Raw genomic sequence first — 16,977 nt, 5'->3', positions numbered from 1 at the left:
AAAAATAATAATACGATTAAAATGAGTCGTACAAACAAGGGGAACTTTACAAAGAGTCGAGGATGACGGCGCACAAGGATTACTTATTCGTTTATGAATACTGATGGCGTTTTATACTGAGGCTTGGTTTAATACAGGATATGACTCACGCTCTCTGCTTGTCGTTGTGTTGGGTAAAAGGTTTAGTTTTGATGCTGGGGTGCCGGAGACACAGCCGGCCATGCTAGAACGCACCTGCAACAATAGACAAGGTGGGTGGACACTCTCCTCAAGCTGTGGTTCTTAGTAAAGCAAAATTAAAAAAGGCAACAACAAAAGTTTTCTTGTTAGGGCTGAGGATGTTGCACACGACCTTGTTATTTCTGGTTTCATTTTTCAGTAGGATATCTGGGTAGGAATAAAAAAAAATGACAAAGACAATAAAAATAATTCTACTATGACGACCATACACACGACCATCATATATATATGACGACCATACACCTACCGACCATACACACGGCGACCATACACATTTCGACCATACATACATACGGCGACCATACATACGGAGACCATACACAAGACGATCATACACATTTTGGCCATACATACGACGATCATACACATTTCAACCATACATATGACGACCATACACATTGTGTATACACGACGACCATATACACGGGAGGAAGTGAAGGCGGAAGTGAGGGAGAAGGGAGAGGGGGAGGAAGGGAGAGGAGAGGAGGAGGAGAGGGAGAGGAAGAGGGAGGTGTAGAGGAGAGAAGGAACAGTGTAATGGACACCGGAGGCTCTGCAATATACACACTCCATCACTGCCCTCCCCTGCTGCATCAGGCTGCTCCATTCGCTGCTCTGTTATATCGCCCATCACAGCTGTGTTTATGCTCTTCTGAATGGTTCCTAACTTATTTCATTGTAACGTGATACTGTACTGGGGTGACTCCTGCCTTCTGTGACTACTGTGTTCTGCTGTACTGGGGTGACTCCTGCCTTCTGTGACTGCTGTGTTCTGCTGTACTGGGGTGACTCCTGCCTTTTGTGACTGCTGTGTTCTGCTGTACTGGTGACCCGCCTTGTGCTGTTCTGCTGTACTGGGTGACTCCTGCCTTTGTGACTGCTGTGTTCTGCTGCTGTGGGGTGACTCCTGCCTTTGTGACTGCTGTGTTCTGCTGTACTGGGGTGACTCCTGCCTTTTGTGACTGCTGTGTTCTGCTGTACTGGGGTGACTCCTGCCTTTTGTGACTGATGTGTTCTGCTGTACTGGGTGACTCCTGCCTTCTGTGACTGCTGTGTTCTGCTGTACTGGGGTGACTCCTGCCTTCTGTGACTGCTGTGTTCTGCTGTACTGGGTGACTCCTGCCTTTCTGCTGTGTTCTCTGACGGGTGACTCTGCCGACTCTGTTCTGCTGTACTGGGTGACTCCTGCTCTGTGACTGCTGTGTTCTGCTGTACTGGGGTGACTCCTGCCTTTGTGACTGCTGTGTTCTGCTGCTGGGGTGACTCCTGCCTTTGTGACTGATGTGTTCTGCTGTCTGGGGTGACTCCTGCCTTTTGTGACTGCTGTGTTCTGCTGTACTGGGGTGACTCTGCCTTCTGTGACTGCTGTTCTGCTGTACTGGGGTGACTCCTGCCTTTGTGACTGCTGTGTTCTGCTGTACTGGGGAGTGACTCCTGCCTTTTGTGACTGATGTGTTCTGCTGTACTGGGGTGACTCCTGCCTTTTGTGACTGATGTGTTCTGCTGTACTGGGTGACTCCTGCCTTTTGCGACTGCTGTGTTCTGCTGTACTGAGGTGACTCCTGCCTTCTGTGACTGCTGTGTTCTGCTGTACTGGGTGACTCCTGCCTTCGTTGCTGACTCCTGCCTTGTGACTCTGTTCTGCTGTACTGGGGTGACTCCTGCCTTCTGTGACTGCTGTGTTCTGCTGTACTGGGGTGACTCTGCCTTCTGTGACTGCTGTGTTCTGCTGTACTGGGGTGACTCCTGCCTTCTGTGACTGCTGTGTTCTGCTGTGCGGTGACTCCTGCCTTTGTGATGATGTGTTCTGCTGTACTGGGGTGACTCCTGCCTTCTGTGACTGCTGTGTTCTCTGTACTGGGGTGACTCCTGCCTTCTGTGACTGCTGTGTTCTGCTGTACGAGGTGACTCCTGCCTTCTGTGACTGCTGTGTTCTGCTGCTGGGGTGACTCCTGCCTTCTGTGACTAATGTGTTCTGCTGTACTGGGTGACTCCTGCCTTCTGACTGCTGTGTTCTGCTGTACTGGGGTGACTCCTGCCTTCTGTGACTGCTGTGTTCTGCTGTACTGGGTGACTCCTGCCTTCTGTGACTGCTGTGTTCTGCTGCTGCTGGGTGACTCCTGCCTTCTGTGACTGCTGTGTTCTGCTGTACTGGGGTGACTCCTGCCTTCTGACTAATGTGTTCTGCTGTACTGGGTGACTCCTGCCTTCTGTGACTGCTGTGTTCTGCTGTACTGGGGTGACTCCCTGCCTTCTGTGACTGCTGTGTTCTGCTGTACTGGGGTGACTCCTGCCTTCTGTGACTGCTGTGTTCTGCTGTACTGGGGTGACTCCTGCCTTCTGTGACTGTGTGTTCTGCTGTACTGCCCCTGTGCTGTACTGGGGGACTCCTGCCTTCTGTGACTGATGTGTTCTGCTGACTGGGTGACTCCTGCCCTGCTGTACGGGTGACTCCTGCCTTTGTGACTGCTGTGTTCTGCTGTACTGGGTGACTCCTGCCTTCTGTGACTGCTGTGTTCTGCTGTACTGGGGTGACTCCTGCCTTTGTGACTGCTGTGTTCTGCTGTACTGAGGTGACTCCTGCCTTCTGTGACTGATGTGTTCTGCTGTACTGGGGTGACTCCTGCCTTCTGTACTGATGTGTTCTGCTTTACTGGGGCTCCTTCTTGTCTGCTCGTGACTCCTGCCTCTGTGACTGATGTGTTCTGCTGTACTGAGTGACTCCTGCCTTCTGTGACTGCTGTGTTCTGCTGTACTGGGTACCTTCGCTTGTGCTGTACTGGGTGACTCCTGCCTCTGTGACTGCTGTGTTCTGATGTACTGGGGTGACTCCTGCCTTCTGTGACTGCTGTGTTCTGCTGTACTGGGGTGACTCCTGCCTTCTGTGGCTGTGTTCTCCTGTACTGGGGTGACTTGCCTTTGTGACTGCTGTGTTCTGCTGTACTGGGGTGACTCCTGCCTTCTGTGACTGCTGTGTTCTGCTGTACTGGGGTGACTCCTGCCTTCTGTGACTGCTGTGTTCTGCTGTACTGGGTGACTCCTGCCTTCTGTGACTGATGTGTTCTGCTGTACTGGGGTGACTCCTGCCTTCTGTGACTGAAGTGTTCTGCTGTACTGGGGTGACTCCTGCCTTCTGTGACTGCTGTGTTCTGCTGTACTGGGTGACTCCTGCCTTCTGTGACTGCTGTGTTCTGCTGTACTGGGGTGACTCCTGCCTTCTGTGACTGCTGTCTGCTGTACTGGTGACTCCTGCCTTTTGTGACTGCTGTGTTCTGCTGTAACTGGGGTGACTCCTGCCTTCTGTGACTGCTGTGTTCTGCTGTACTGGGGTGACTCCTGCCTCTGTGACTGCTGTGTTCTGGCTGTACTGGGGTGACTCCTGCTTGGACTGCTGTGTTCTGCTGTACGTGACCTGCCTCTGTGACTGCTGTGTTCTGCTGTACTGGGGTGACTCCTGCCTTCTGTGACTGATGTGTTCTGCTGTACGGGTACTCCTGCCTCTGTGACTGATGTGTTCTGCTGTACTGGGGTGACTCCTGCCTTCTGTGACTGATGTGTTCTGCTGTACTGGGGTGACTCCCTGCCTCTGTGACTGCTGTGTTCTGCTGTACTGGGGTGACTCCTGCCTTCTGTGACTGCTGTGTTCTGCTGTACTGGGTGACTCCTGCCTTCTGTGACTGCTGTGTTCTGCTGTACTGGGGTGACTCCTGCCTTCTGTGACTGCTGTGTTCTGCTGTACTGGGGTGACTCCTGCCTTCTGTGACTGCTGTGTTCTGCTGTACTGGGGTGACTCCTGCCTTCTGTGACTGCTGTGTTCTGCTGTACTGGGGTGACTCCTGCCTTTTGTGACTGCTGTGTTCTGCTGTACTGGGGTGACTCCTGCCTTCTGTGACTGCTGTGTTCTGCTGTACTGGGGTGACTCCTGCCTTCTGTGACTGCTGTGTTCTGCTGTACTGGGGTGACTCCTGCCTTCTGTGACTGCTGTGTTCTGCTGTACTGGGGTGACTCCTGCCTTCTGTGACTGCTGTGTTCTGCTGTACTGGGGTGACTCCTGCCTTTTGTGACTGCTGTGTTCTGCTGTACTGGGGTGACTCCTGCCTTCTGTGACTGCTGTGTTCTGCTGTACTGGGGTGACTCCTGCCTTTTGTGACTGCTGTGTTCTGGTTGTACTGAGGTGACTCCTGCCTTCTGTGACTACTGTCCTCGGCTGAACTGGGATGTTGTTCCTACCTTCTGTGACTGCTGTGTTCTGCTGTACTGGGATGGTTCCCGCCTTCTGTGACTGCTGTGTTCTGTTGTACTGGGGTGACTCCTGCCTCCTGTGACTGCTGTACTGGGGTGTTGTCTCTACATCTTACTGTGCTTTTATTTGAACTGGACATGAACAAGAAATATGAGCAGAATTTTCTTATTGTGTTCTCATGTCGTGATCTGAACACGGGACGCTTATGCGTGTGTCTTTGAGAAATACTGAAAACAAGACACCGCTCTTATTTTATTATTTTACTGTGATAGTGTGTGTGTGTGTGTGTGTGTGTGTGTGTGTGTGTGTGTGTGTGTGTGTGTGTGTAATAATAATAATAATAATAATAATAATAAATGGTTTATTGAAATAACCTGGCAGCCAAATGGCTGAAAAAGTGCAAACAACAGAGATGATGAATGTTACATAATTGGGAAATGGGTAACTTGATTTACAAGTAATATACAAATAATAGAGGTGGTACAAATATGATATATAATAACTTGGGAGGGGGAGAAGGTCATTTATTAGCATGCAATTTCAATACAGTAACAATAAAGTAAAATTGGCAGGGAGTGAACACACTGGTTAACTACGAGTTGTTGATATTTTTTTTTACAATGGTTGGGATTGGGCTGTTCTTATAAGAGATCAGTACGTACTCTTATGGGCTGGATGCGGTTGTAGTGTCAAACAGCAATTTGTGGACAAGGGGTCTCGGGTGGGAACAGAAGCCGTTGACGAGGATGGTGCAGAAGCTTCTCCCCAAACTTGCAGATGAAGTCATGAGGTGATGATCAGAGAGAGCCGAGAGGGTCAGTGTGCTTCTTGATATGTGGAGAAGGAGTAGGGGGAGATAATCATGCACGCCCTCTTCTGCACCTTTTCTAGGTGTTTCCGTTTTGAGGCATTTAAGGAGGAAGACCAGGCAGGGGAGGTATAGGTGAGCTTGAGAAGTGTGAATGTTGAGTCAGCACTAAGGAGCTCGTGCGCGGGAACTCCGAGGGACTTGACACGACGGAGGAGGTGAAGACGATAACTGGAGGATTTGACAATTGAACTGGGTTGTGTTTTCCAATTTAGTTTGTTATCTATAATAACGCCGAGGAGCTTGGTGGAATCCACAACCTGGAGTGTGTTGGGGACTAAAGTAATGGAGGGAGGTGGAACAAGGTCAGAGGAGAGGTTGATGTACATAACCATGGTCTTGGTATGGTTGATGGTGACATGGTTGTTGGTGGCTCAAATTTGGAGACTTCAATATATTCTGAAGGGCACTGTAGCTGGGAGCCGAGTTGTTCTCACTGTCATTTAGAGCAGATATTCATAGAGCTGTTTACTCATTTCTAAAAATCTAGATAACGTCACCTCTAGTAAATTTCACGAGATTTAGTGGAGTCCTGCAGGAGAGGTTTCTATTGTGGGCAGCCATGACCTGAGGCTGCGGTACATACAACCACAGCCGAGCGACCTGGCACCTCTTGACGTTCAGTGTTGTAACCATGAATTCTCACCAACTTTGATAAATAGGTCTCGGCATAGACCTCAAATAAAAGTTCTGAAAACGACAGCCGCAAAGAGTTGGGTACAAAATCATAGAGGGAATAACAAATAAGACGGAGAAAGAATAAAACAATAAAGTTTTAATTGTAAAAGTAGTTCTTAGCGAATATTTACTCAAAACATCTGGGAGGATGAGCTTCCTCTGATGTACACTGAAGTGTGTGGCCGTGATGTCTAGTTGAGATAATACAATATATCGTCAAGCAGCCGGCCACCACACAGCCTCCTTCCTGTTATATTGACCTTTGACCGATCTCGACAAACGACAATTTGGTTTGAAGAATGACGAACACAAACGTGTTGAGCTGTTTTAAAGATGATGGCCCAACAGACCTTGACAGCAACAGCACAATGCCCAGTAAAATCAAAAGAAACACAAGCATAAGATAACGTAATTACAGCTATATGTTTTCGTCACGTCTCGGACAGGCAGGAAGACTAACAAGCACGATTAACACATCATTTTTGAAAGTTACATTTATTAATAAAATGATAATGGGTTACAAACAGCGGTATGTTCAATGTACTGTACACCGCTCTGCACCACGCGTGGCGCCCGAATACATGATGTGTATTGTACAATATGAACATAAAAACAAAGTTTCTGCCAAAGCCTTTGATCATTATAATGTCCAAATTTTAGATTCACAGCTCAAAATGGACCTGAGTTATCACACGGGCAAATAAACAAAGAAGAAAAATTATGATAAACAAAAAAAAAGCAATCATTGAGTATCCCACTTTTGGAATTCATATCCTCGGGGCAAGCGATTCGCGCGGCTCCTTAATATGAAATAGGGGAGGAGGTGGTTGTATATAATATAGCAATGTTAGACTATTGGCAGCAGAGAAATGTGCAGAGGACACACAGACCAGCACGCAAGCCTCAGAGGGACCACAGGACGAGGAAGCAGATGCCTTTGAATAATGTTAAGTGAGAACTACAACATGATTTTTTAGATTTTTTTTTTTTGCTGTTAATATTGACAAATATCTAATGTTATTGTTCATGGTGTGTACAGCAATGTTCATGGTGGCGAATATCACAAGTTATTAATAAAAGAGTACTGCGGAAGACAAGAATAAACACGTTAAAGTGAGAAGAACAAAAGAATCATCTTAATTGGCACACAACAACAACACAAGGAGGTGACGCATTCATTATCATCCTGCCCATAACTGCTGACCCCGGTAATGTTAACATTCTCTTATCTCTGTCTGTGTGTCCTCAAAATAACTCAAGAACGTGTTTGTGGATTTCCCCCAAACTTAGTAGATCTGATGAACATGTAACAATTTTCTCACGATAACACACTGGGTTTTTCAGCGGATTAAGAAAACGATGTTCTGAGGCAGTCTTCAGCGTCGACAGCTTAATTTCCAGTAACAAGAGGCACTAATTAAATATTTACCTTGTCTTGGTAGCAGTTCGCGGGCAGGGTTTCCATCTGGTCGGTTAACGTCCGCAATTTAAGAAAAAAAATATTAGCGGCAGGTTGTAATCTCAGGGAATATAAGTATGAAAAATTTAATGAACAATAATGGAATGATGTACTACAAAGCGGCTCTGAGTACACAATGTAACATGTAAGTCAGGAGTTATGTGCTGTTAGCTTTTACTCACGAAGATCAGTGTGTGTGTGTGTGTGTGTGTGTGTGTGTGTGTGTGTGTGTGTGTGTGTGTGTGCGTGTGTGTCTTTTATTCAACCGAGCGTGCATTATAAGTACAATAGATGAACCAGTCACACAAAAACAACATAACTACAGGTGCAACGTTGAGCAGTATCGAGAAATGACACCAAGACTGAGGAGAGGCAAGTGACTCTTGACAAGCTGGCAGAGTAGACGAAAGGACATTAATATTGACTCAGCCTTATCATCCATATTTCAATTGACATAGAACATGTAAGAGAGAAAAAAAAGGCCGATTCTCAACCATTCTTTGTTTTGGAGAAGCTCGCGAGGTTATGTATGGGAAGGATATGTACTGAGGAACAGGAGTATAAGGTATTGAGGAACAGGAAGATAACAACAGGAAGGTAAGGTATTGAGGAACAGGAAGATAGCAACAGGAAGGTAAGGTATTGAGGAACAGGAGTATAAGGTATTGAGGAACAGGAAGATAGCAACAGGCAGATAAGGTATTGAGGAACAGAAAACTAGCAACAGGCAGATAAGGTATTGAGAAACAGGAAGATAGCAACAGAAAGAAAAATGTGTATAGAAATAGGAAGAAACTGTTATAATGTTTAAAATGTGAAAGACAAGAGTTAATGACTTAGAACTTGATGACGTATATAAAGAAGTAGACAGCAAAGGTTAATGATGTAAAGTAGTAAAGGTTAGGTTAGGTAAGGTTAGGTTAGGTTAGGTTAGGTTAGGTTAGGTTAGGTTAATTCCATGATATGAAAGGTAAAGCTGATAGTCAATGATATATTAAGTGAAGCTAAGAGATAACGATATAAGTATGAAGCTACGAGTTAACGATATAAGTGTGAAGCTAATAGTTAACGATATACTGTAAGTATGAAGCTAAGAGTTAACGATATAAGTGAGAAGCTAAGAGTTAACGAAATAAGCGTGAAGCTAAGAGTTAGTGATATAAGTGTAAAGCTAAGAGTTTAAGAGTTAACGATATAAGTATGAAGCTAGATTTCGATACAACAGAGTGAATCTAGACCTAACACTATAACAGTGAAGCTAGACATGAATATAAGAAAGTGAAGCTTGGCATGGATATAGAAGAGTGAATCTAGACGTGGATATGTAAGAGTGAAGCTAGAGGTTAATGAGATAAAAATGAATGAGGACTAACCCTATTGGCATAAAAGTTCAACTCCAACAAAGTTTCACTTAATTACAGAAAATGGTGTTTGTGTTTTAGATCAGAATTCCGTTAATTTGGGCCTAATTAGGAAATGGGTCACCAGTCAACCAAACTAGTTCGGATAAATCAGCAAAACCACAGATAAAATGTCACTTCCTTATACCACTTATGAAGGAAATCCACTTAAGTGTATCTCAGGAATTGGGTTGAAATGACATCGAAACCCTTATGTTACTTTATTCATTGATTATTAATTAAGCATCTCGTTTAAGGCTTATGGGTTTGTAATGATAACAAAGGTAGACTTATTCTTTGGTAATTTGATGTGAATAATAAAAGTGTCAGCAGTAATTTTACATGAAGTGTAACTGGGAAAAAATTATCAAATCACTTTTTCATTTATATTCAGAGAAAGATTCGTCTGAAAAGGCTTAACATTTCAGTCTCACACAGAAGGGAACCATGACCATAGCAACATTCAAAATAAAAGTGCTCGCAAACAATTAACAGCCAGCTCTTGATTGATGTAAGGAATACAACAGTTTAGTGATATTATTTCACCATTGTCTATAACCAGTCTAGATTTATATTTTAAAAGGGAAATTTCTTTAATGTACTGTATATTATTGAGTGGGATGCAGTGGTCGAGTGGATACAACGCTAAAGATTGTATTAGTATACAGTACTTTGCTGTACCCATAATGTCCCTCACGGGTTGTCATGCCTATAAAACCCACTCCCACTCTCAGAAAGGCCCAGAGGCTGAGACAGACAAAATTACTGTGACCAGTTTACTGAGTAATATATTTGTTCCTCAGTCATCATCTCCCACTTAACAATTGCCATCCATTTAACTCCATCCTCTGAGCTAGCGGCACTCATCTTCATCATCTCTCTCCTTTGTTCTTGTTAGTCTTCCCTCATTGCCTCTCATTTGCCTTCATTCTCTTTCTTCACTGTTGGTCCATTTCCCTCCATGTGCGTCTCTCAATAATTATGAAACACACACAAATATACACACTCACTTATTCTCCTTCTCTTTCCCTCGTATCTCTCTCCTCCCCCTCATTATTATTACTTATCATTAGTGTTCTCTGTTTATCAACTTAACATCTCCCTCATGTACGTATCTGTCTTCATAAGCCCTCGGCTGGAGCTACACCCATCCTGCAAGCATTCCTCCCTCCTTCCTCCCGTTAATTATTCTCTCCCCTAACTTTCTCGTTTTCCTCCCCCTTTAACCCACTCCTCCATCTCTTTCTTTTCCTATACGTTAATCCACCTCCTTATATATACTACCTTCTTTTATTCATCTCCTCCTTCTTCCTAATCCTAGTTCCCATCCTAACATCCTTCTCCACATCCTTTACCTCCCTCTTACACTCCTCTACTTATCCTTCCCTATCTTAATCCTCGTCATTTATCAACCCTCTTCACTTTATCTCTAATCCTTTCTTCCCGTTTATAAACTTCCTTCATTTTCCTCCCTACTTCTCCTTTTTCTCTTGACCTCTCCATCCCGTCTCTTCCTCTTCCTTTCCACTTTGTCCCTTTAATCACTCGCCCTTCTCTCCTAATCCTCTAGCATGCTCTTTCCCCCCTTTCCCCCTATTCTCTCCTTTTCTACCCTCTTCCTTCATCCCTCCTCTCTTGCTCTTCCCTCTACCTCCTATCTCTCATTTTAGTTTCATTTCCCCTCTTTTTCTCCCCTCTTCATTCCTCTCTTTCTCTTTCCTCTTGTTTTCCCTTTCTCTTCCAACTCCCTACCCTCTTTCATTTTCCTCCGCTCCTCTTCTCCCTTCTCCTTCACTCTCTTTCCTCCCCTTCACTCTCTCACCTTTACCTCCCTCTCCTACCTTTCTCCCCTCCACCTCGTTAAGCCTCCTCCCCTGTAATCTCTCTCTCTCTCTCTCTCTCTCTCCTCCTCCCTCCCTCCTCTCTCTCTCCTCCTCCCTCCCTCCCTCTTTCTCTCCCTCCCTCCTCCTCCTCCTCCCTCCCTCCTCCCTCCCTCCTACTCTCTCCCCACCTCCTCCTCCCTCTCCTGTCTCTCTAACCTTCCCTCCCTCGTCCTCTCCATCCTTCTTCCTTCATCCCTCTTCCTCTTCTTATTTTTCCTCTTACTCATCCGCCTCTTCTTCTTTCTCTTTCTCCTCTTCTCTTCCCTTCTACATTTGGGTTGCCTCTGTTCTCACTTCACGGGAGCTACTGTACCTTACCTATGACGTAAATGCGTCCTGAATATCCAAATCGGGGACCTTAAGATTATCCAAAGCTCCTTTTTATTTGTTTCGTGAGTAAGTTTATCTGAGGTTCATGGTAACTATGCCAAGACCCTGACCTAAACTCCCTCCCGTCCCACCTTGGTCACCCCCCCATTCCGTTCAACCTTAGGTATTAGGGAACTCTTAGCCCGCATGTGGTCGTGATTCTCCCCCACCCCCCCACATGACTCTCTTTCCTGCCGTAACTCTAGGATTATCATTGGTTTTAATCACGACAGAGCTCCACCTCACCCCTTCTCATTTTCAGCTACAAGTCTCTTATAATTTTCCTCTACCTCTATCTCTATAATGAATCAAGATCGTGGAAACTTATCAGTAACTTTAAGGTAACTCTACTTTACCCACTCTCTAACTCTGCTGGAACTCTGGGAATATCTCATAAGTTCGTCGTAACTTTCAAATAATTCTGTAATAATTAGCGTAACTCATTCGCTGCATTTCCGTGATAATCTTGATAGACAGCCAACAACTCTTGTTGTGTTAGCGTCCTTCCCTTAAGAAAACTACTCGTAGTTAACTTAGCAAACTAACGTACTAATGAGGGAAATGTCAAGGACTCCCTTGCGCGCGCCCGTATGTGTGTGTGTGTGTGTGTGTGTGTGTGTGTGTGTGTGTGTGTGTGTGTGTGTGTGTGTGTGTTTGTAGTACACAGGGTGGAGAAATTCGTCTACGTCTAGAGTGGCAGCACTACAGGTATGCTCACTCTCGTTTCAGCTACCACTGCTGGCTACCCCTCGTGGCGAACAGGGAAGCAACTTGCATAAGTCTTCCCCTGCCAGTGCACAGCCTCTTCACCATCAAGAGTTCTACTGTGCCGCTTCATGGCAACACACGGTAACCGGGTGCCTCTTGGGCCCAGGCTAGACCAGCAGGGGATCTCGGAGTAGCAGTGGGCCTCAGAAGAACGGCGAGTAAGCCCACTGGAATGTGAACAAGTTCTGGCGCCTACTAGCTATTGCCCCGCTTCCTTGCGGATTAACCTTGGTAGGTATAAGGCTACGGGAGTAAACCCCAAACGAAAAATCTGCGGTGGAGCCCCGCATCAGGCAGACATGCTTTTCAGAGCTCCAACAATCCCCCAACGGTGGTAGAGGCGGAAGAGGTTACCTCCGTGGAAATCCAACGACTACACCGGCGGACGAAGGCAATGCCTGATGGACAGGCTACTAAGGCAAAATCCAACAAACTGAGCTATCAGCAGTCCATTGCAACTCTCCCTCTGTCCAGTCGCCCCAAAACGACGAAGGCAGGAAGACTCCAGAAGAGGTTTTAATACTAAGCTTCTGTAGGACCCAGCAGTAGCACATGCTTTCAGAGAGCAGCTCAAACATGGGCTTATGAACAACCCAACAGCAAACAAAGCGAATCCCAGTCCCAAAAGGGATACTCTCAACAATGTTATGACAAAAAACTGCAGAGAGACCCTTAGCCAGATCAAAAGAATACACCAGGACTGGTTTGATGAAAATGACCCAGCAATCAAAGTACTAATCAATGATAACGTGCTGGTTTTATTGACTGGCAGAACAACCCTCAGTCTCGAACCAAAGCTGATACATTCCGCAAGAAGATAGCGGCTGCCCAGCGGGAACTTGCATTTAAAGAATGACTGGCTTAAAAATAAAGCATGTAAAATATAAAACATGAAGATCAGCGCAAGATACTCGAATTTTTTAATTCCATTAAAGCATTTTATGGGCCAGCCACTCGTGGCGCAGCCCCCCTCCGCTCATTTGACGGTAACTTCATAATTCAAGACGATGAAGGCCTGCTTCACCGCTGGAGAGAGCACTACCATTCATTGCTCAACCGAAACACCGATGTGGATGTCCTGACTACCCAGCAGGTACCTCAGCATCCTGAGCTGACCAACCCATCCTCCATCCCTGGATGAGGTATTTACTGCCATCAAACAGATGAAAAATAACAAATCCTTAGGGCCTGATGGAATCCCAGCCGAGATGTATAAAGCAGGAGGACCTCTGCTTACCAGCCGTCTCCACTCTCTCCTGGAGAATATATGGGGAAAGGAGGAAATTCACCAAGCTCCTAAAGACGCTTCCAATGTCAAATTCATAAGAACAAGCGAGATCGGTCAGACTGTGGCTACTACCGTGGGATATCGCTGCTCTCCGTAGCTGGCAAGATTATCGCCCGAGTCCTCCTAAACAGACTCCTTTCTGATGTAGAAGACTTCCTCCCAGAATCTCAATGTGGTTTTAGACCATCACGTGGCATCACTGACATGATCTTTGCTGCCCATCAGGTACAGGAAAAGTGCAGAGAACAGCGTCGTGATCTATACATGACTCATCGACCTAGCCAAGACCTTTGACTCGGTCAACAGGGAAGCCCTCTGTTGGACCCTCAGCCGTTTTGGCTGCCCACCAAAATTCATCACCACTGTGACGCAACTCCATGATGGCATGGACGGCAGTGTCCTGCACAACGGCACCCAGTCTGAGTTCTTCCCCATCCAAACAGGAGTTAAACAAGGGTGTGTATTGGCACAAACTCTCTTTTCTATTTTCTTGGCTGCCTTCCTTACTCGTGCCAGTGCCAATTTAGCCGGCGGGGTGGACATCGAGTACCGGGTGAAGGGGGGTCTTTTCAACATAAGACGACTCCAGGCAAGAACAAAGGTGTCGGCAGCTTCCATTGCTGAACTTCAGTATGCAGACGACCTCACCCTTGTTGGTCATTGATTACGACCCGCAGGAGATCCTAAAAACCTACTCAGATGCGTATGCGCACATCGGCCTTCAGGTGAATGTACGTAAGACTCACATTCTCTTTCAGCCTGCCCCAGGTTCTGACACACCTCCACCATCCATCCAGCTTAACTGTACTACCCTCTCTAATGTTACCCACTTTCGGTATCTCGGCTCCCACCTGTCCACCACCGCAGACATCGATGAAGAGATTTAGCACCGGATCAGATATGCATCTCAAGCCTTTGGCGGACTCCGAAACCGTGTCTTTAGTTGCAGGGAGCTGAAAGTATCTACAAAGCTGCATGTATATCGAACAGTGGTGCTCCCCACCCTGCTATATGGCAGTAAGACATGGGTCGCACACAGGAAGCACCTCAAGGCACTTGAAAACTTCCATCAACGTAGTCTACGTTTCATCCTCCGAGTTTGCTGGGAATACAAGAGAACAAATGCCAGAATTCTTGCTGACTCTAACTGTAGGAGCATTGAGGCTACCATTATCCATAAACAGCTACGCTGGACTGGCCATGTTACCCGCATGGACGACAGTAGACTGCCAAAGCAGCTACTTTACAGTCACCTAACGAATAGTAAACGTAACGCAGGCGGGCAATTGGAAAGGTTTAAGGATAGTCTTAAGACAAAACTGAAAAAGTGCCAAATCAACCCCCTCACCTGGGAGACGATTACTCGACATCGTAACGTTTGGAGGAGCACCACACGGGACGGTGTCAATAGTTTCGAGTTAGACCGACTGCAAACCGAGGCATACAAGCGCCAACGCCGGAAAGACGCTGCCACCGCCCGTCCCGCACTAGATGCAGCGCTCCACATGTGCAACGAATGTGGACAACCCTGCGGTCCCGTATCGGCCTCTTTAGTCACCTAAAAAATCACCAACGTAGGTGACATCCCTAATAACTCGTATCACATTATCATAGCTGGATGATCGTCATACTCGATTCCGAGTGACAGCAAAGTAATAGTAGTAGTAGTAGTTGTAGTATGTGTGTGTGTGTGTGTGTGTGTGTGTAATGGTTCCGGTAGACAATAATCGTCCTTCACCTGTCAGCCTCCGTGCCTCACCTTCACACCTGCCTGCCGGATGATCGACCTCACCTCACACCTTTAAGCACAGTCCGCGCTAGTGTTGTAAATTTACGAAGTAGTCCCAAGACAATAATATTTATTGTCTTAGGACCTTTCAGTGACATCATGTCGATAAACACAAATAAAGGGAAAAATCCATCAAGAGGAGGGAAATACAACATGTTATCTTGTCACTGAGAGAGAGAGAGGAGATAACGCAGTTGTGTTATCGGTACGCCACTCACATACACACATACATACATACACACACAGCTCTGCCAGCCTGGCCACAAGTCTGGGCCGCAGCTACCCACAAGGTGTTAATGGACGGAAGGCCGAGATTGGATTGGGAGGTTCGTAATGTGGTGCGTCAAGCTGGAGCACACAGAGAGAGAGAGAGAGAGAGAGAGAGAGAGAGAGAGAGAGAGAGACTGGTACTAAGGCTTCCATGACTTTGTTACACTGACGGAGGACAACAAATTGAGTTTTCTCATGTACTGGAATTTGCTAATAAATATATACTGTCCTGACGAACGTAACCTCACCTGAGAATGGATTGGAATAGCCCTCTCCACCACTTGTGGCCAGCCGAGTGTGCAACAGAATGGCCCTCTCCTCTACCTTTGGCCACCTAAGTGTGGATCGGAATGGCCCTCTCCACCACTTGTGGCCAGCTGAGTGTGGAACGGAATGGCCCTCTCCACTACTTGTGGCCAGCTGAGTGTGCAACAGAATGGCCCTCTCCACCACTTGTGGCCAGCTGAGTGTGGAACGGAATGGCCCTCTCCACCACTTGTGGCCAGCTGAGTGTGCAACAGAATGGCCCTCTCCACCAAATATGGCCAGCTGAGTGTTGAAGAGAATGACCCTCTCCACCTTCGAGACCAACTGAGTGTGGAGAAGAGTGGCCCTCTCCACCCTCGTGACCAACTGAGTGTGGAGAAGAGTGGCCCTCTCCACCCTCGTGACCAACTGAGTGTGGAGAAGAGTGGCCCTCTCCACCCTCGTGACCAACTGAGTGTGGAGAAGAGTGGCCCTCTCCACCCTCGTGACCAACTGAGTGTGGAGAAGAGTGGCCCTCTCCACCCTCGTGACCAACTGAGTGTGGAGAAGAGTGGCCCTCTCCACCCTCGTGACTATCACGGTCAGCACGGTAACTATCGCTCAGGTGTTTGTGGTCACAAGTAATATCATGCTGGCGGGGATTCCCCAGCTGGGTCAGGCGGCGACACGTCTAAGGGAGACGGCCTTTGTTGGTGCCGCATGTGATCCTGCAGGAGGGCGGGGAGCGGAGGAATTAACCCAGTACCTCTATGATGATCGTGCTGGGTAATCCTACACAGAGTTCGCAGGTGTATGTGGGCTTCTGATGATGGAAGGGGAGGAACAGGATGAATGAGGGGGTTTAGAGGAGGAAGGGATATAGCGAGGCAGTGAGGTATGATAGAAGGGAACTTTGATAAAGGGATGATCGTACTGAGGGAGTCAGAGAAAGTGTGAGAAATGGAGAGAGAGAGAGAGAGAGTGAGTGTGTGTGTGTGTGTGTGTGTGTGTGTGTGTGTGTGTGTGTGTGTGTGTGTGTGTGTGTGTGTGTGTGTGTGTGTGTGTACCGCCTCTGGTTGGATATCTTCATTACACCCTTCGCCTCAGAGCAGAAAATAAGGATCGATCACGGAAAATCAAGACTATATTCCCCGATTTCTGGGTAGATATTGTCTTTTACTACCACCCCCCTACCCTTTCTTTAATTAATTTAATATTTTTATTACATACTCGCTTCAAAGACTCCCTCGAGCTCGTCAAGTGAGGGACGAGATACCAGTAACTAACAAAGATTCCATCTTTGATTATTATTATGCTGAGACGATGGAACATGTATCTTGATGTTCTGGTGTCTCCGGTGGTTTCAATAACCCTGGAACCCAACTCATTCAGAATTTTCCGGGCCTTTGTACCCCAGGCCCCGAGAATTTTTTGCCTATTTGGGCAAACCAATAAGGAAAGCTCAGTTTCCTGTAC

This window comes from Homarus americanus, unplaced genomic scaffold, assembly GCF_018991925.1.
Source record: "Homarus americanus isolate GMGI-L3 unplaced genomic scaffold, GMGI_Hamer_2.0 scaffold25467, whole genome shotgun sequence".
NCBI lineage: Eukaryota > Metazoa > Arthropoda > Malacostraca > Decapoda > Nephropidae > Homarus > Homarus americanus.
The sequence above is the reverse complement of the archived record's forward strand: the minus strand, read 5'-3'. Positions refer to the sequence as shown.